The sequence below is a fragment of the Artibeus jamaicensis genome, unplaced genomic scaffold (genome assembly GCF_021234435.1).
Source record: "Artibeus jamaicensis isolate MK-2021 breed Jamaican fruit bat unplaced genomic scaffold, CSHL_Jam_final contig_466, whole genome shotgun sequence".
Taxonomy (NCBI): domain Eukaryota; kingdom Metazoa; phylum Chordata; class Mammalia; order Chiroptera; family Phyllostomidae; genus Artibeus; species Artibeus jamaicensis.
The window spans coordinates 12,331,859-12,352,679 of NW_026521844.1; the positions used below are offsets into that span (position 1 = coordinate 12,331,859).

Sequence of the window (20,821 nt, forward strand, 5' to 3'; positions counted from 1 at the left end):
CGCTGCCGCAGCCACCGCCGGCGCCGCTGCCGCCGCCGTGCTGCAACGCACTGGCGTCATGACGTCACTGCCCCGCCCCTCCGGTTTCCTGCAGACTCGCGTGGAGCCTTTAGGGGGAAGCAGTGGGCGTGGCTAAAGGTTGAAAAACGGAGCGTTTTTTAATTTAAATTTTTTTTAATTTAAATTTTGCTCTGTAGGTTTTTAAAGAGTCGAAGAGCTAATGATTGTTAAATACCGAGCCTTCTCTAGAGGGTTGCAGACGCACTAATCAATGTTTTTATATCTGTCTGTTCTGAGACAGTGGAACACTGGAGGTCATGGGCTGTATCTAGTGTTTAGCAAAAGCTTAGTGAAACTGGGGCGATAGATGTAGGGTCTGGGGGGTTTTAACTAGGATAAAGAGGGAGACGGCTGGAGGAACCAAATCACTTAATAAAATCTTTCCCGAAAGTAAATGTTGACCATTATAGTCAGAGAAGTGAAATGTTGAGAGAAATGAGGATGATTAACCAAGAATAGCATGCCAAATTGAGTCAGAAAAAGGATCTTTCAGCCAGAAATTCTGTTTTCAGCAATGGCATCAGGAGATGGTTACTTGCCCAGGGTGAAGTCAGTTTTATGAAAGATTAGAGGTTACCAACATATTCCTATTTTTTTTGTATTTGCTGTGATTCCAGCATCCAAGAGTTCATTTAAAGTCTTGAGACTTTTCACTTTCCCCAGGAAATCATCTTATCGGCTCCATAAATGTAGAACCTACTGAGTTAAACAGTTACTGTTCTTTCGTTTATTTTAAAACTCTTAGTTGGAGCCAGAGTGTTATATGGTTTGGACTGGGCCATGAAAACCAGAACAATTCAGCAAGCACCCTTTCCAGTCCCAGTACAGAGAGCAGCTATGAAAGTACTGAAAAATTTATTATCTTTTAGCTACTTTCTGGCAAAAGAAAATGATAAAGTCATTCCTTTAAATGTTTTTTTTTTTAAATGAGGAAGGAGGCTCTTGAACTTTGACATTCTAATACATCTTTTAGGTCAAGTTTAAGATGTCTTGCTGGGAATCAAAATGTCATTAATATTACAGCTTTAGCAGTCATATGATCACTTACATAAATGAGTTAGTCATTATATTCAGTTCTTTAATCTTTGAAGAATAGAAATAGTTTTTATCCCAAAGGATTTTTTTGGTATGAGTATGTTTCATTTATTTTTTTAACTTTATTGTTGTTGAAGGATGTTTTGGTAATTAAAATTGACAGAATTTTTAGGTCATTAATCATAATTAATATACAGAGATATGTCTTTTAACTTTAGTAGAAACTAAGTATTCCAAACCCAAGTGCCTGAGGCCAGGATGTGAAATATGACCACATAATATTCCTGTTTCTTAAGGGGGTAGGAGAATAAAGGAACAAAGTGTAACATTATGCTCCTATTGTGTCAGAGATAGCTAATGGAATGTTTTTGGCAGTTTTTCATCAATAAGTTAAATCAACTGGTTAAGTCCAGTATGAACTTATCAAAGTTTAATGTAATTTTGAATTGCTTTTAACAGATGGTTAAAAGTGGTGATAAATGCATGATGTTGACCTTTCAGCATTTGGAAAAGTAAGTTTCATGTGCTTACTTGTCCCATTAGATTCTTATTACATAAAGTTCTTGATTACTTGTTAAGGTACTCTTAATGAACATGTAAAACATTTATTATGAAATTAAGATTATAAACATAATTTAGAAGAGATCATCAGTAAGTTTTTGGTGAGGATGGAGTTAAAAATATTAGGCATCTTAGCAAAAATAAGATTTACAAAGTGAAATGTTTTATTTATATGTTTAAAGATTTGTGTGTATTTAATAAAATAGTTCTCTTAAAAGTAAGTTTTCCAAGCATTTTAAAGGTCCTAGTTTCTTTTATACATTTGCTCTTTTCAAATGTAAAGAATTTGCCTGGCTGGTGTAGCTCAGTGGATTGAGTGCGGGCCTGCAAACCCAAGAATTGCAGTTTGATTCCCAGTTAGGGCACATGCCTGGGTTGCAGGCCAATTCCCAGTGGGGGATGCACGAAAGGCAACCATACATTGATATTTCTCTCCTTCCCTTCCTCTTTAAAGTTAATAAATAAAATAAAATGTAGAGAATTTATTGCATCAAAGTCTTATGAAGAATGGTTAAGAATATTGATTGTTGCAAATAGATTTGAAATAATTTTACAGAGGACAAAAAATTATATGACTATCAAACAATAAAAAGTATGTGATTCATGGTTTGTCTACAAAGGATTACAAGCCTTCATTTAACTAATTAAAATGATAGAAAGTAGGGCTTATGTGTAGATATGTATGTTCTGTATGTAGAGAGTTGATAGTAAGTAATGAGGAAATCCCTGGAGTCCCAACCACAAGACCAGGAGTCTTAATGCAATCCTGGCTCTCTGCCTGCATCCAGAAAGCATAGGTGGATACTGTGGGAATCTGATTACTGCTCCAGTGTCCCCAGTTTGACGGTCCTACACCTGGAACTTCCTTTAAAGACTTAATTTGAACCAATGTGTGGGATGTACGTTTAGGAAGAACAATGTGGTGGTGGGGGCAACAACTTAAAAACTTAAGGACTTTCCACTTATAGAAAGAAAGAATAAACTACTGCAGAAAGATCTTTTCATCATTTGAGAGCACCATATCCCAAAATTCTACAAGGTCATTATTTTAATCATTAGATCATAGTCACAAGATCCTGGAATATGATCTGCAGATACTCAAGAAAAACGGACTGTTTTTTGAATGAATGCATATTATGTTTAAAGTAGTAATGGTATAGTAATCTAAATGCTGGAATAGAGAAAAGAAAGTCATACTTTCAGTAAAAATTAAGCAATTGCTGAGGTTAAGAGAAAAAACCCTTCAGAAGTAATACTATCAGTCAGACAGTAATATTTATTGAGCATTCCCTGTGTGTATTGGAAATTGGACAGCTTACATCCCAGCCAACAAGATTTTCTGGAATTTAGAAATAGCTTATTTTTATTTCTATGTTCCTATCACCAAATTGTTAGAAAAATAAAAAATGAAAGTTTTCAAGTCCCCAAAAGCATTTGCTTGAAATAAACATCAATTGTCTAAACAAGTAGTACTTGATTTATTACTATGATTTTCCTGGGGTTACATTTCTGCAATAATATCTTATTAGTAACCCCTTGCAGTTGGGCCATTGTGAAACATTATTTAAAAAGGGGGGGGGGGGAATGCAATGAAAGAAGGACTAAAGGCTAATGAAATTCCATGAATACTTTTATAAAGGAAAATGCACTGTGGTTGAGATGCACAAATTTCAGTTGAGAATTCAGTATATAAAATTTTCACATTTAGGAGAAGTTCTATAAGATGCTCTTTTAGAATCTGATATACTATAAAACAATGATTTTAAAAAAATAGTGATGATTTCCTTGAGTCGTCTCAAATACCTTAAAGATCAGGCAAAACAACAATTTGGTGGGAGAAAAGGGGTACATTTTGAATTAATAATAAATACAATGTTTTATTAAAGCCTGTTTTATTTTATTATGGAATTTAATTTATAATTAAAAAATTTTTTTAAAGAATTAAAAATATAAGTTCTGTGGTTCTGAAATCTACCTTAAATGCTGCATGTATGGCAACCTCAATAGAAAAGCTATTAATAACTATATATATTTTTTATTATATTACATATGACAATTACAGGATAAAATTAAAGAAATCTACATTGTCTAATTAGGTACGACTTGAGATCAAGAGTTTACTATAACCTTGTTTGGCAACTATTTATAAGTCTGTTAATCACTCAGTTTCCCATAAAAACAAGCAACATGGTGCTGATGAGGCCTTAAATTATCCCACTGAAAGAAAGGATAGAAAAGATAACATGTGGCAGTGTTTTTGGCATCTTTGGGGTAAAAGAGTACAACTCAATGTGATACTATTGGCAGTAATATTTTAACGCTATTTATTAGTTAAAAAAGAAAACAGTCCTAGGTGTACATGATTTTATGAAGAAGCCATATTCTATCACAGATGAAGTAGTTATGTACAGATATATATGGTATATCCTTTGCTAAGGTGAATCATCACCACTTATTTCGTCTTTCTTGTATATATGAATTGGGTATATAAGCAGATGTGATTTTATATCTCTTTAAGAAGTGGGTAATATACCTATAATTTTAAGTAGTAACTTGAACACAAAAGAACATTGAAAGACCTTGACAATTTCTAGATATCTTCTGAGTTATAGTTCCTTCTGAATGTTGCTATTATCAGCTTATATAGTTTTTATTGTGTATATATACAATGAAATCTTACTTAGCTATAAAAAAGAATGAAATCTTACCATTTGCAACAGCATGGATGGACCTAGAATAGTGATTTTTCAACCTTTTTCATCTCATGGCACATGTAAACTACCATATTTTACTGTGTATAATGCACACCTTTTTGCCCAAATTTTTGAGGGAAAAATAAGGATATTTATTTTTCCCTCAAAGCATTATGCATGAGTAGTGCTATTTCCTTACCTATATACATTTTTAATTCTTTTATTTATGCTTATGCATTGAAAGTGTAACTACAAAGCAATAATGATATCCATGTACAAAAGAATACAATACATAGGAACACAATAATAGGAATACAATAATACATAGGAATACAGTAGTCGGTTTTCTAAATATAAATAAATTTAAAATTGAATTAAAAAATTAAAACAAAAGATATTTTTCCTGAAACTTTGGGCCAAAAACATGGGTGCACATATACATAGCAAAATATGGTAATCACTAAAATTCCATGGCACACCAAAAATATATTCTTTTTTTGCCTATCTGTAAAAAAAGTATAATTTTAATTGATTTACAATAATAATAATAATTACCTAATTTTTTTCTCCAAAGTGACTTTTTAAAAAATCAGGTGCTGAGCCCTGGCTGGTGTAGCTCAGTGGATTGAGCGCGGGCCTGCGAACCACACGATCGCGGTTTGATTCCCAGTCAGGGCACATGCCTGGGTCGCAGGCCGGTTCCCTGCAGGCCAGTTCCCAGCAGGGGATGCATGAAAGGCAACCATACATTGATGTTTCTCTTCCTCTCTCCTTCCCCCCCTTCCCCTCTAAAGATAAATAAATAATAAAATATTTAAAAATAAATAAAAATAAAAAATCAGGTGCTTATACTTATATGCAAGGATTTCTGGTACCAAGAATTAACCAATCAGACACAACATCGTTATGCAAGGTGACCAATAAGATGCAACTCTATTATATGACCTATATATTTATTCAAGACAAGGCATTCATACCAGATGACTGTTGTCATTTTTAAATAAATATTAAGTATAAAAGTGTCTCTTTTTTTATTTGACAAACTGAGGGAAAAGACATCAGTGCCCCTGACTAGGTATTGCATGTGTTAAAAATTCTTGAGGTGCACCAGTATGCTTCTTGCAGAATACCAGTTGAAAATTGCTGACCTAGAGGGTATTATGCTGAGTGAAATAAGCCAGACAAAGACAAATACCAAGTGATATCATTTGTGTGTTGAATCTAAAGAACAAAATAAACAGTCAAACAAAACAGAAACAGACTTATAGGATACAGAGAAGAAATTGATGGAGCCCAGAGAAGAGGGATGTTGGGGACAGGGTCAAAAAAAGGTGATGGAATTAAGAAGCACTAATTGTAGTTACAAAATAGGCATGAAAATGTAAGGTAAAACACAGGGAATATAGTTAACAATCTGTAATTACTATCTGTGGTACCAGGCAGACACTTGAATTATTGGAAGAAACACTTTATAACTTATGTGTATCTGCTGTACTGTACACCTGAAACTAACACAAAAAAATGTTGAATACAAAGTGTAATTGAAAAATAAAATTTTAAAAAGGCAAAAATGTATTTTAGTGTAAAAATTTGTATAAACTGATTTAGACATGAAGGATGGTCTAAGTGTCCTTTGGTGTTTATATACCATGTTTTTTGGACTACAAGATGCACTTTTATACCACATTTTTTGTTTCAAAATTTTTTCCTGTTTTCCTCCTCTAAAATTTAGGTGTGTCTTATGGTGCAGACCCCAGATGCACCTAGTTTTTAGAGGAGGAAAATAGGGGAAAATTTTTTGAAACAAAAAATGTGGTAAAGAAGTGTGTCTTATAGTCTGAAAATATGGTATATACACATATATTAATTTTTATTGGATTTATTGGGGTGACATTGGCTAATAAAATTATATTAGTTTCAGGTGTACAAAGCTATAATACATCATCTATATATTGTATTGTGGGTTTACCACCCCAAGTCAAGTCTCCCTCAGTCACTTTTATGCCCCTTTTACCCTTTCCACCTCCCCTCAACCCCCTTTTTCTTTGGTAATTACCATACTGTTGTCTATGTCTGTAAGGTTTTGTTTTCTTAATTCCTTCACCTTTTTCACACAGCACTTCAATACCCCTCCACTCTAACAGCTGTCAGTCTGTTTTCTATATCTATGAGTCTATTTCTATTTTGTTTGTTTATTTTGTTGATTAGGTTCCACACATAAGTGAAATCTTATATTATTTGTCTTTCTCTCACTGGCTTATTTCACATAGCATAGTATTCTCCAGGTCCATCCATGCTGTCACAATAGGTAAGATTTTCCTTTTTTTTATGGGCAAGCAGAATTCCATTGTGTAAATGTACTGTAGCATTTTTGTACACTCATCTTTGATGGTCACTGGACTGCTTCCAAATTTTGGCTATTGTAAATAACACTGCAGTGAACACAGGGGTTCATGTAGTGTTTCAAATCAGTGTTTCAGTTTTCTTCAGATATATGTCCAGAAGTGGATCACTGGGTCATATGGCAGCTCCAGTTTTAATCTTTTTGTGGAAACTCTATTCTGTTTTTCACAGTTGTTGCACCAATCTGCATTTCCACCAACAGTGCAAAAGGGTTCCCCTTTCTCCACATCCTCTCCATCACTTGTTGTTTATTGATTTATTGATGATAGCCATTCTGACTAGTGGGAGGTGATATTTCATTGTGGTTTTAATTTGTATTTCTCTGATGATTAGTGACATTGAGCATCTTTTCATAGGTCCACTGGCCATCTGTCCTTTTTGAAGAAGTGTTTATTCATGTCCTTTGCACATTTTTATTGGATTTTTTTTGGTGTTCAGTTTAAAAGTTCATTATAAAGTTTGGATATTAACCCTTTATCAGCTGTATCATTGGCAAATATGTTTTCCCATTCAGTGGGTTGTCTTTTCATTTTGTTGATAGTTTCCTTCATTGTGCAAAAACTTTTAGTAGTCCCCTTGTTTATTTTTTCTTTGTTTCCCTTCCTGAGGAGACGTGTCAGGAAAAAAAATTGCTACAAGAAATGTCTGAGATTTTGTTGCCTATATTTTCTTCTATGATTTTTATGGTTTTGAGTCTAACATTTAAGTCTTTAATCCATTTTGGGTTTACTCTTGTGTATGGTGTAAGAAGGTGGTCTAGTTTCATTTCTTTACACATATCTATCCAATTTTCCCAACATCATTTATGGAATATATAATCTTTACTCCATTGTATGTTCTTGCCTCTGTCACTGAATATTAATTAATCATAAAGCCATTGATTTATTTCTGGGCTTTCTATTCTGTTCCATTGACCTATATATCTGTTTTTATGCCAGCAACATACTCTTTTGATTGCTGTGGGCTTATAGTATAGATCAATAATAGGTAGCATACCTCCAACTTTGCTCTTTTTTTCTCAACATTGCTGTAGCTATTTGGGGTCTTTTGTGGTTCTATATAAATTTTTGGAATATTTGTTCTAGTTCTGTGAAATACACCATTGTTATCTTGTAAGAACTACATTAAATCCATATATGTAGTATGGACATTTTAATGATAATTCTTCCTATCTGCGAACATGTTATATGCTTCCACTTATTTCTGTCATCTTCAGTTTCTTTCTTCAATGTCTTATAATTTTCTGAGTATAGGTCTTAGTCTATTCTTGGATAAATTTATTTTTAGGTACTTTATTTTTATTTGATGCAATTGTAAATGGGATTGTTTTTTTAGTTTCCCTTTCTAATAGCTCATCATTGGTGTATAAAAAATGCAACTAATTTCTGGATATTTATTTTGTATCCTGCTACTTTACTGAATTCATTTTTCAGTTCTAGAAATTTTTTGGTGGAATCTTTAGGGTTCTCTATACACAGTATCATGTCATCTAAAATAATGGCAGTTTTACTTCTTCCTTTGTGCTTTGGATGCCTTTTATTTCTTCTTCTTGTCTGATTGTCATGGCTAGAACTTCCTGTTGAATAACAGCGGTGAGAGGGAACATCTGTCCTTTTTACTGATCTTAAGAGAAATACTTATAGTTTTTGCCCATTGAGTGTAATGTTGGCTGTGCATTTTCAAATATGGCGTTTATTATGTTAGATATGGTCCCTCTATTCCTACTTTGCTGAAAATTTTTATCATAAATGGGTGATGCATTTTATCAAATGCTTTTTCTGCATCTATTGATATGATCATGTGATTTTTATCCTTCATTTTATATGAAATGTATTACATTTATTGATTTGCAGATATTGTGCCAACCTTGTGTCTCTGGAATAAATCCCACTTGATCATGGTGTATGATCTTTTTAATGTATTACTTGATTTGGCTTGCTAATGTTTTCTTGAGAATTTTATCATCTATGTGCATTTGGGATATTGGCCTATTATTTTCTATTTTTGTAGTGTCTTTATCTGATTTTGGAACTAGTATAATGCTGACCTCATAAAATCAGCTTGGGAGTCTTCACTTCTACTGGATTTTTTTGGAATAGTTGGAGAAAGATAGGTGTTAGTTCTTTTTCAAATGTTTGGTAAAATTCACCCTTGAAGCCATCCGTTACAGGACTTTTGTTTGTTGGGAGTTTTTTGATTACTGCTTCAATTTCATTAGCTGTAATCTGTTTATTCAGGTTTTCTGATTCTTCCTGATTCAGTTTTGGAAGATTGTATGTTTCTAGAAATTTATCCATTTTGTTTATATGTACAATTTGTAGGCATAGTTGTTTGTAATATTTTCTTTGTATTTCTTTTGTGTTGTAATTTTTCCTCTTTCATTCTGATTTTGTTTATTTGGATCCTCTCTCTGTTTTTCTTGATTGATAATCTATCTGAAGGTCATTCTCACCTGGCTGAGTAGCCTACTTTTAATTCATAGAAAGCCAGGGTTAAAAGGCACAGATAGAATCTTACCTACTTTGTATTCACAATTATGTTTTAATTTTAGAATAAATGGCTGTTTAGTCACTGGACACAAAACATTTCTAGCATTAGCTTTACAGTACTTGAAATCCTATTTTGACCGCATTCATACTCATTAAAATCTCAACCCATAATCCTTATTTGCACAAAGATTTGGGTGTTACTTAAAATGGCTATCTAATAAGCTGCTTCTCTGCAAATTAATACATAATCCCCACCCCCATCTGTAATGTGGGATCTTTGGAGAAGAAAGATAGTAAGAAATGAAAAAATAGGGAGAAAATTCAAAATCAAGGTGAAATATTAATCATACAGTCATTCCAGTTGTGGCCATCAAATCCCTAATGAGTAATTGGAACAGAATTACTATGATACCCATTTTATGGCACTTACCTATTTTTAAACTAAATTGACTGGACACAAATATATTTTCATCTTCAAATATTTAGAATGTTTTTCTATCTTCACCTCAACTTTTTCTGGATTTTGATACTGATTTTTCTTTTTTGTGTATTGTATATGTTTATTCAACAACTGACCTAATTCTAGATTTTAATTCATTACACTCCTACCTATTTTATAGGTACTCCATTTAACCATGGTTTTACTCTCTAAGAAAAAAAAAATTAAAAAATCAACCTATCCCACAAAAATGCATCTTTTCGAGGAAGATTCATAAATTATGTGGTGATGATTTTATTAGTCAAGTACTCTCCACTGAATTTCTTTAACTACTGTGTTTAAAATAATTTTGCTTATTAATATTTTATTTAAAATATTTTCTTTAGGTGTAAGAAAAAATTTTCTAGCAATAACAACCTTACAGTTTGAATGAACAGCTGCAAATATGTTTGTTTATTCATTCAACATATATTTAGACACCTCTTATGTGCAGGTCCCTTTGCCAGACTTGGGAAACATACAAACTAGACAAGAAAAGGAAAGCCTTTGTTCTAATAGTTCTTGTATTTTAATAGGGGAGCAGACACCAAAGAAATAAACAACCAAATGTGGGAATTTCAAATAAGTGTTAAGAAGAAACAAAAGAACTATGGAAGGTGGGGGCAAGGGCACTTTAGGTGTCTGGCAAGTGGGCCTAAGGAAAGGCTCTTTGAGCCAAGAGCAAGCCAGTGGACAGCCAGTATTTAAGGAAGAGAGACAGATGTGGACAGTAGCCCTATGGAAGAAACTAGTATGTGGTGGGGAGGAAGTTGGGACATCTGAGAAGAAGTAGGGCATTTAAAAGGGCATCTGCAGGGATCAAGAATCAGACCTATGAACCTTGTGGGCCAAATAAAGGAATTTGCTTTTCATTTTAAATGTAATGGGAAGCCAAGAGATGATTATAAGCAGAGGGTTAACGTCTTCTAATTAAAATTTTAAAAGAATCCTTTTTATTTTCTTTACCTCTCATAGTTTAGAATATGTTGGGTATTATGTTTAGACAGGTCTAAAAAAGCTACTCTTACAAAGTCAAAGATAGTTTATCTTCATAGGGCCATAATATTGTATCATACTAAAGTAGTAGGAATATTTAAGGATTTACATGACATTTTTTTATACAGAGATTTAATAACTTGGTAGCAAAACAACTGATTATATGTCTGTAAGAGAGGAATTTTTTCTTCAGTAAAACCCTAAGTAACTTAATGGCAGTGGTTTTGATTACCCTGTGAAGAACCTGAAATGTACTACTAAAAAAAACAAAAACAAAAATCCTCTGAATAACAGTGAAAAAAAACCCATTATGTTTAAATGTAATCAGTAGATAAATGACAAGGATAACTTCTAACAAGTAGGGCTAATTTTAGGGAGGCTTAGAGCTGAGCCTCATTTTTCCAATGAGATAAAAATATACCTAGATAAATCCAGCGACACTTTGAAACATGCAGCTAGTCATAAAAGAGCCACAGAGGAGGTAACTTTATGGAAGAGGTAAGAGGCAAGGCCATACATTTTGGTATTAGTGGGTTGCCTTTCTTTTGGAGGGACACACATATTCTAATGTTGCATTTTTTAAAATATCGTTCTAAAACTCAAGTCATTTCACAACTAAATAATGAAGTTTATGAATATTGATGATATTTTACCATACCACCTTGTTATGGATTGACAAATATTACCCAGACTTTATATAGCTATCTTATTGATGAACTTCTAGTTGATTTCTATCTTCAAAAATCAAAACTATTTTGAAGATAAATGTTTGTTTTCATTTGACGATATTTTTAAAATGTTAAATATGGTAGAATATCAAATTAAAAATCATTAAACAAAATTGTATCTCATCTTTGAAAGAAAATTATATGCACACATAGGAAAATAATTTTGGTGAAAATTGCATAAACATTTAAATTGTGGCTATGTTTGGGTGATGAGATTATAGGCTTTTTTGCCTGATTTTTAAATATTTTCCAAGTTTTCTACAATAACTGCACATGATTTGTACATTAAAAAAATGTACCTACACACATCACCTAAACCAAAACTAAAGGTATAACAATAGAGAAGACTGGTATTTTAATTATATGATAGATGTCACTTCATAAGTGCTATCCAAAGATAAATTGTCCCTCAAGAATAGTATATATTTGAATACTATCAAATAATAATATCAGGAATAATTGGTGCTTTTTCAGTTGAATTAAATTAATACAAAGACATTTTAAAGAGTTAATTTATGAAATAAAAAAGGAATTAAAAGGACTAAAGGACAGAAAAATAATGAAAATATGAGAAGGAAAGTTGAAAGAAAATGAATATCAGGAAACCTTTGATTTGTTTGTAGACTCATATCTTTATCTGTAAAATAAAAAGGTTAACTAAAGAGAGGGATATTTTTAATTCTACAGTTTTATGAGCCTAGACTCTAAAAGGAAAAGTTTAGACTCTTGGTTTTGCATGCAACAGCCAGTATATGTATGGCTCCACAAAATTGTTTGGCTTCAGCTTTGATAACTTTCAAATTTGCTAGTTATTGTCTGACTCCCTAAAGTACTCTTCTGCCTCAGGACCTTTGCACTCACAGTACTTCCCACTTATTCCCTGAAATATTTCATGCCTAATTTTATTACCTTCTTAAATTCTTTGCTCAAGTGTCACCCTTTCAGTGAGACCTACCCTGACTACTTAAAACTACAAGCCTCTCCCACTATCATCCTGTTCTCCTGCTTCATTTTTCCCTATAGCACTTACTACCTTCTAATATATTATTCACTTATTTTGTTTGTTGTCTATTTCCCCACACTAAAATAAATTATTCCATGGAGGACAAAGGCTTTCATCTGTTTTGTTTATTCTTATATTCCCAAGGTCTATAAATAGAGCCTGGCTCATATTAGTTTATTGGTAAATGTTGTATAAATAAATAAGTTCTCCATTTTTACACCACCTTACATTTTCATTCTGTGTTAAGAAAATAAAGCAATAAATATGCCCCAAATCATGAGACATTGTTACAGTGGAGAATTCTCTGCAAAACTAGGTATTTTTATTAAGTATGTATCTTTAAGAGGAAATATATCATTTTAATTATTAGACGAAGATTTAAAAAACCCTTTTTATTTAAGCAATTTTATTCTTTGCAGAAATTTCAGAAAATATGAAAGCTATATGTTGCATCATATGCAGAAGTATTCTGTAGAAAGTATCTTTAATATTCTGAGAATACAGCACTTCAGTGTTCTGTAGAAAACAAGATTGAAATTTAATCAAGATACACATTCCTTTGATACAAGCCATTTTTAATCATATTTAATTCAATGTGCATTGAAATATGTTTTTGGTGTAATAGTCTAGTTTAAATCACATTTTTACATAGAAATATTTAATAAATAGAGCTACCGTGGGGTAAAAATTTCTTCTCATTTAGTTTTTTAAAATGTAAGTCTGTAGATAAGTCACTATAGTAACAAACTATTGGAAAAAAAGGCTTTATTTTGAATTCAGAATCTAAATGCTCTGGATTAATGAATACCTAGGCTAAAAAAATGTCTTTTATAGACTTCTTTGGCTTCGTTTTTTAATCTGTTTGGTTTGGCTGCTCTCATTTACATACTTGTTCTCATTAGGGGTTGGATTTCAGAGCTGGCTGCACTTTGCAATGGGAACAAATGTCTTGCCATGTGATACTAACTTTCCATTACATCCTGAAGCATTTACAGTCCCAAAGACAAAGAATTTATGGCTGGTACATGAGAGATGGAACTATCATATAAAAGAAGCCAAATCTGAAAATGTATTTTTTTTCTTGTGGCCAATAGTTTCAAGATAATGAGAGCTCAAAATAATCAGCTAATGACAAAAAATGAATCATTGTTAAAACACTGTTTTCTTTGGCATAAAATAGCTAATACTTCTAGTTGGTTGATAATTTTCATAGCAACCATGGTATTTGGCACGTCCTAAACACCTTTGAACCAGATCGTGATGCTCTGAAACAGTTCTGAGGATATGGGAGAATAATACACAAGTCTTGCTGATATTCTGTAGCTGTGTAGAAAGCATCCTGTAGCAAGTACTTAAAAAGCACTAAAATTTTTCAATAATTCTCCAGCCAAGTAGAAAATTGAGTAGATACACCAGAGAGATTCAGAAGTACTGAAACTCAATGCCTGAATTAGGGTTTGGTAAGGATTCCAAACTTAATTGTTTTAGTCTACGAATAAGTAAATAGATAAACAAACAAACAAACAAACAAATAGTCATGGAGGTTATTTCAATAGCAGGGTCACTATTAACACTCATAAAAATAACATGGCACCATATTTTCAAGGAGATCTGTATACTTCTCAATTTCTTGTTCCTCATTTTTCTCCATGAGGTTAGTGATAGCAAGTATTATTTTAGTTTTGGCCAGAAAGTCAAGGGAGACAACTGTTAAGAAGAGCAGTCAATAATTGTAAGAACTCATCACAGATCTGTTTATATCTTTGATGATATCCTGCATTTGTGAAACACTTTATGGCTGCCATATGCATCATATCATTTTATCCTTATAACCCATATCTGTGTGACCTTGAGGAAGTAACTCAGCCCATGGCCATGGCTCTCATTTGATAAGCTACATTTAATAGATGCCACCTACAAGTCTACAAGAATGTTTCAGAATTACTAATAGAATAGTCCAACATATTATGAACTCTTTAAAACAAAGGTATTATTATAAATGTAAGTTACTATTAGTCCACTAACTGGGAAAGCAAATTTAGAGAGACTGAATTGACTTTAAGTATTTAACTACATCAATCCCAAGAAACACATAGAACCATAAATTAAAGTGTTTATATTTTACAAGTTAGATAAAAAGCATTAGACTTTATCACAAAGGGAAAAATGCCTCATAAATGGGAATATTAATTTATAAAAACATAATCAAATATTCGTTCTGAACCATGGACTCACTACTTTTATTTAAATCCATCAAACTGAATATGATTTTATTAGCCATTGATCAACATTCAGTCTATATGTGACAACTGATAACAAAACCAATTTGTTTGAAAAGATACCCAACCTGGGGGTAACTAATCCCATAATTGTTATGATTTATATAAACTGAAGAAGAAATAGGTAATATTTTTGATAAAAATAATTTTCATATATAATCAGAAATAATATTTCATAAGCAATATAGTTAAGGTGGTTAGGCCTTGTGATATAGCTCATACTTTAGAATAAAACCTCCTTAAGAACATTAACTTTTATAATATCTCAATTGAAATGAAATTATATTAGCTACTTTTAAAATTACTGTTCTTAAAAAACATATGGTTACCCAAATCCACATGATTGATAGATTATTTGTACTTCTAAATATTACTAAAATCAGAACTGATCATTGTAAGTTATTTCATTTAATTTTCTTATAATGGAAAAGTTCAATACATGTAAAAGTAGAGAGAATTGTATAATAAATGCCAATATTCACTGGATTCCTAGAAAATAGAGAAAAAGTGACAGCAGAGAGAGATGAAAACAATGAGTGTTTAGCATGTTCCAGGCAGTGTGGTAGGCACTTAAATTGTCTTTACTTAATCTCCACAACAACTCTGTGAGATAAGCATTATCAACTCTAATTTAGAGATAAAGAAATTGAACCTCAAGGGCATTGAGTGTGCCTCAAGAGTTCAGGATCGGAGCCACTTGAACTGTACCTGAGTGCTGCTTAGATCCATGTTTTCTCCTTTTACTCCATTTTATAATTTATGAACTACCAGGTTAGTTGTTCCCAAACTTGTGAAGAGAAACTATTGTGTGGGTTTTTGTTTTGTCATGAGATTTCATGATGGTGGAAAGAGTGGCCAAGAGAAAGGAGCTGAACCTCTTTCAGATAAATCCAAGGAGGAGGTCTGCTGAAGTGAGGTTCTTGAGTGGCGAAGGAAGTGTCAGGAGGTAGTGCTTGCCATGTGAAAGAAGCAGTGGACCAGTGCAGTCTTTGGAGTGCATCAGTTAATAAGGCTGGTGGTGGGAACTGCTGCTTTAATTGGATAAGGCTTTGTGGAGGACTTTCTCTGCACTTACATTATGGAGTAGACCTTTTATCATATGAGGTAAAGAATTTATTTTTCTATTCCTAACCCCCCTCCCAAAACAATTGGAGGTGTTGGTCTGACATTCTATTTCAATTAAATTGAAGATGCATCTTTAGCTGGAATATATGTGTAATTGTCTTGGAATTAGACATTTTAGGGTCAGACTATCCCTACACAGCAGACAAGCAAATTCCCAGGATACCAGGCAATGTTTCCAGCAGGCTGCTGCTGCTTCCTGTCCCAGAGAAGAGTCTCTGGTTCTAGTCCCAGCTCTGCAACTGGCAAATCATCGCACCTCTCTGGGCCTCTGTTTTTCCTCCTCTGGAAAATAGGGAGGCTGAACGGAACAATTCCTAGATTGTTCTAGGAATTGTGATTTTTGCCTTTCCGGTTTGTGATTCTTTCAGCCTTTCCGGTTTGTGATTCTAGGAGAAGAAAAGTAGTAACAGTTTATTCCTTATGCACCATTGGGAAACAAAACCAAAACAATTACCTTCCATGGTAAACTGCTGTGTCTGCTATTCAGATTTTAGTGTCAAAGACTTAAAGTCCATTAATTCTATAGACTTGCCAGGAAGCAGGCCATTGACATTTCCATACATATATGAATGTATGTTAGACAATATTTTTGTGGGCTGAAACTTTGCTTAGAGTTCATTAAAAATTTTTTTAACATCTCATTTTGAAATTTCAAGTAGTTGACTTATTTTGGTTTCCTATGTAGTGCTTTTTAAATCTCAAATAAGTTTGTCAAACATTCAAAAAACTACGCTCTACCCTTGAAAATTATTTTAGGGACAATTGCTTGCTATATGAAAGGAAATAAATAAAAATTAAATGTTATAATATTTTTGCTATTCAAACATATACACCTTAATGATGCTCACATGCTAAATGGAACATTTTACTACAGTATCATTTTAAGCTTTTCTGCATAAAGTTTATTAGTTCACAAATGGGTGTATAATCTTGGTAAGAAAACAAAAAGACTCTAATTATGTGAATATATGGATTCATCTTTTGGAATTGCATTTGTTCACACACCTGTGTTGAGTTCCTGCCAACTTGATAAGCACTGCCTGCTTGCTGAGTGTATATAGATGAGTTAGAGATGCCCCCTGCCCTGGGAAAATCAAAGGAAGCAGAAGATACCTGTTCATCTGGAAAAAAAGTTTTTCACTTGTATTACCTCATTTAAAGCAATGAGGTAATATTTTCTTTGTTATTTTCTTTATTTTATTCATGAGGAAACTGAGTTTCATAGAGGTTAAGTAATAGTCAACTTGTTATTTGCTTAGTATTTGTTGTACTATTGAACAAAGCCTGGAACTTTTTCTCATCTGTCTTTTTACTCTTCAGGCCTCAGTGCCTAGCACAGTACCTGGAACATAGTATGTTATCAATACACATTTGATGGGTTAATAAGTATTGGGTCATTAGTACACCAACAAATATTGGATCACAGATAAACATTTGCAGCATTAGTCTTCTCACCGTTTATGCAAATGTTCTTTCACTGTGTCTTGCTGTCTCTTTAATTATATCTGTTTAGTATTAACAGAAGGGGTACTTGAGGTCTGAAAAAAGATGTGCTAATTTTTAAATTTTTTATTGTTTTTTTAAATTCTCACAAAAGGATATGTTTATTGATTTTTTTTAGAATGTGTGCGAGAGAAACATCGATGTGAGAGAGAAACATTGGTTGCCTCCCGTATGTGCCCTGACCAACAATCAAATCAGCAGCCTTTTTGGTGTATGGGACAATGCTCCAACAAACGAAGCCACCTGTCTAGGGCCTACCTAATTTTTTAAATAAGGAAAGAGATTGCCTTTGAAAACAGAAAGCTGAATGCCCTCGCAAAAACACTTGGACCTTGAAACTCAACTGTCAAAGTACAGTCATACCTCGGTACTCATTGGCTTCAGAACTTGCCAAAACCTGTACTCATCATATTTTGGCGAGAAAAAAAATGTTTCAATACTCGGAACTTGCTCAGGACTCATGCTTGCTAGCACTTGTATGAATCACTCTGCCGCCCCACAAGAGAAAATGTTTTATCGTTTGGTACTCATCAGTTTTGACACTGGTCATGATTTTTGGAATGAATTAATGATGAGTACCAAGGTACCTCTGTATTCTTTTATTTATGAAGAAACAATTGTCATACGTATCAAGCTTTCCCATTGTTAAATGGTTTGAAATAATTTTGAATTAGCCATTAGAAGAGATGGAAGCAAGTTTGAGAGTCTAGAAGTACTTTATATGTTTTATTAGTGATTTAGATGATATTTATGAATTCAGTTTGTGGTTGATTCTAAGTTATAGGGTTATTAGCACTTTAGAATATAAGAATGGAATTCAAATGAACTTGGATAGATTTAAAGTTGATCATTCTAAAGAGGGACACATGTAGGCAGGAAAGACAAATATATAATAACTGTAATATGCAAATGTGGTAGGAAGGAATTCAGAGTACCAAATTGAGTAATCTCAAGGTAATTCTTGTGTTACTTTCTTCAGATGTTAACTGAAATACTCTGGTCAGTCATGGGCCTACCAATTTAAGGAATTATTATGAATTGTATCAGATTCAGAGAATATAAAAATTATTAAAGGCTGGAAATTTAGAAATGTGAAAACCTAGAAAATAAGTCGAATTTCAGTTATGTAAGGTCTCGAAATTTTTTACATCTCAAACACACATTCTCAGAAGCTGCTCCAGGATACACTCCACCAAAATGAGGGAATTAATCAGAGACAGAAGAAAACAGTGGATACAAGATATAAGCCAAGGAAGTTCCCAGGACAGAGGGGAGGGTGAGCCTGGAAGGCAAGTATGCACCTTGTGTCCAGGACCATCCGGTTGATGTACATTACAAAGTGCCAGGAGAGACTTCATTGAGAAGATGAATATGAAAAAATCCATGTGTGTTTAAATATTTTAAGAAAAAAGTTATACGGTTGGTGGAGAGTGTGGGTTAAATTAGTGAGAGTACATAATCTACTTGACAATACAAACAAAGATGAACTTCAGGGAAATAAAAGTTCAAGCCAAAAAGAAAAGAATTATAGTATACATATGACAGAGCTTAGCCATAAATAACATTTATTTATATACCAACTATAATATAAACACTAAATATTAATCTAATGTAAGTTATTATCTAATGCTACTGAGTGGATGAAGAGATGAGAAGAGGGGATGTGTGTGATGGGGGATGGAAAGGGTGATAAAAAAACCCCTACATCCTTGTAATTCACAGTGAGAAGTTATGGATAATACCTACATCTGAAAAATGAAGTTAGCAATATAAGCAAATAAAACATACTTAAAATTGTGAAAGTAAACACCAGAAACATTAGTTAACTAATTAATCAAATAAACAAAGCAAAAAATCTAAAAGCGTTGATTATGGTTGTCTTGGAGTGGGCAGAAAGGTGCAAGATGTGGGGGCATTGGAGGGAGGGAGGACTGCTATTTTTCACAACAAACTATCGATTGGATTCTTTAAACTATGTTCATTTTAAATTTTGATTAAAACAACTAAAACCAAAAAGAAAATCACATTATATAACTGTATAAAAATATAGCTAAGAGGTGATCTAATAATATTTGATGGAAGGAAATTTGTCTTTTCTTAGGGTGATAACCAACTGCTTGTTGTATTTGTGAAGTCAAGATTTTGGTTAGGCTCACTGTCCTCTCCAGCACGTGCTCTCCTCTCTGAAGCAGTTGTGCCTTTCCCTTCCTCCTTGTATCCTCCCCTAGGTGCTTACCTTTGCCTTTCTCTTTCCTAAGTTCCAAGGGCCCTTCTTTTGCTTCTGTAACGTGTTTCCTGAGCCTAGGTAGCCCAGCTGGCTCACTTCTGCTACCTCTGTAGCTTTCTAAATGACCTTTCTCTTATAACTTGGGGGTCTGGGGTGAAAAAGGCCCTGGCTGGATAGTTCAGTTGGTTAGAGCGTCATCCTGATTGGAGACTGTTCCCCACCAGGGTTGTGGGTTTGATCCCAGTCAGTGTACGTACAAGAAGCAACCAATGAAAGCATAAATAAGTGAAAAATTTATTTCCATTTATGTGGAAATTCATGTTTCTCACTTTCTCGCTCCCTCTCTCCCCTGACCCTCAAATCAATTTAAGAAAAAGATTTTGGTTCATGCTGTGTTCTGGTAAGGATTGTTTTATGGGTATTTCCGAATAGATGAGGTATTTCCTTTCCTGAAGCTCTTGGGACTAACAGTCCATACTCAGCCATCCGGCATGCCTTCTGTGCAGTTATGGAGTAAAGCCTGAGTGCATTGCCCTGGCTCCTCTTCTGAGTTCCTTACAACTCCATGGGCCACTGGCAGAGGTGTGGTGTGAAGGACAGAGCACTGACTTTGCGGACCTTAGGTCAAACTCCAGCTCAATCACATGCTATTTGTGTGACCTCAGAAAAGTTACCTAATCACTCTGAACCATAATTTCTTCATCTGTAAAATGGGGCTATGTTTCACCCACCTCGTAGCAGCGCTAAGTGATTAAATAAAATTATGTTTATAAAGTACTTGGCAGAAGCTCAAAAAATATTAATTTCTTCCTCTCACGGGTTCAGAGCAGTAGTCATTTGAATTATATTATGGTGGTGTCTAATCTAATACAATAAAGTAGATAATTAAGATGTATATTTAAATAAATGCTTGTTTTACCTCTTACATATGCAAAACAACTATTTCTCCTATCCCGGATGGATATGCTTTAAATTGAATTCATTTGCTCAAAGTAGATAACTATTTTAATGTCTTGTAGACACAACCTGAGTGTTCATGTGTTACATGTGGCCTGTTACTATGAGAAGACTTCGGAAACGCTCAAGGCCAGTAGCTGATGTAGTCAAAACATGCCCCATCCAGCCAGTCTCCCAAATTGCTACATTAACCCCTGAGACCTTGTGAATCATGGTTTATAAACAACTACTCATAAATACAGGTATTTCCCCTAAGGTATTATTTATGTGAGGCTGTTAAAGAG

At 33.6% G+C, this 20,821-nt stretch overlaps 1 long non-coding RNA gene across 1 annotated transcript; it reads left to right on the top strand.

Moving 5' to 3' along the window:
* Nucleotides 1-15: 15 nt before the first annotated feature.
* Nucleotides 16-20,427, top strand: LOC128627741 (uncharacterized). Its single transcript, XR_008392039.1, has 3 exons — nucleotides 16-138; nucleotides 1,555-1,607; nucleotides 17,472-20,427. It is a non-coding gene; the product is annotated as an uncharacterized LOC128627741 (long non-coding RNA).
* Nucleotides 20,428-20,821: the final 394 nt, after the last annotated feature.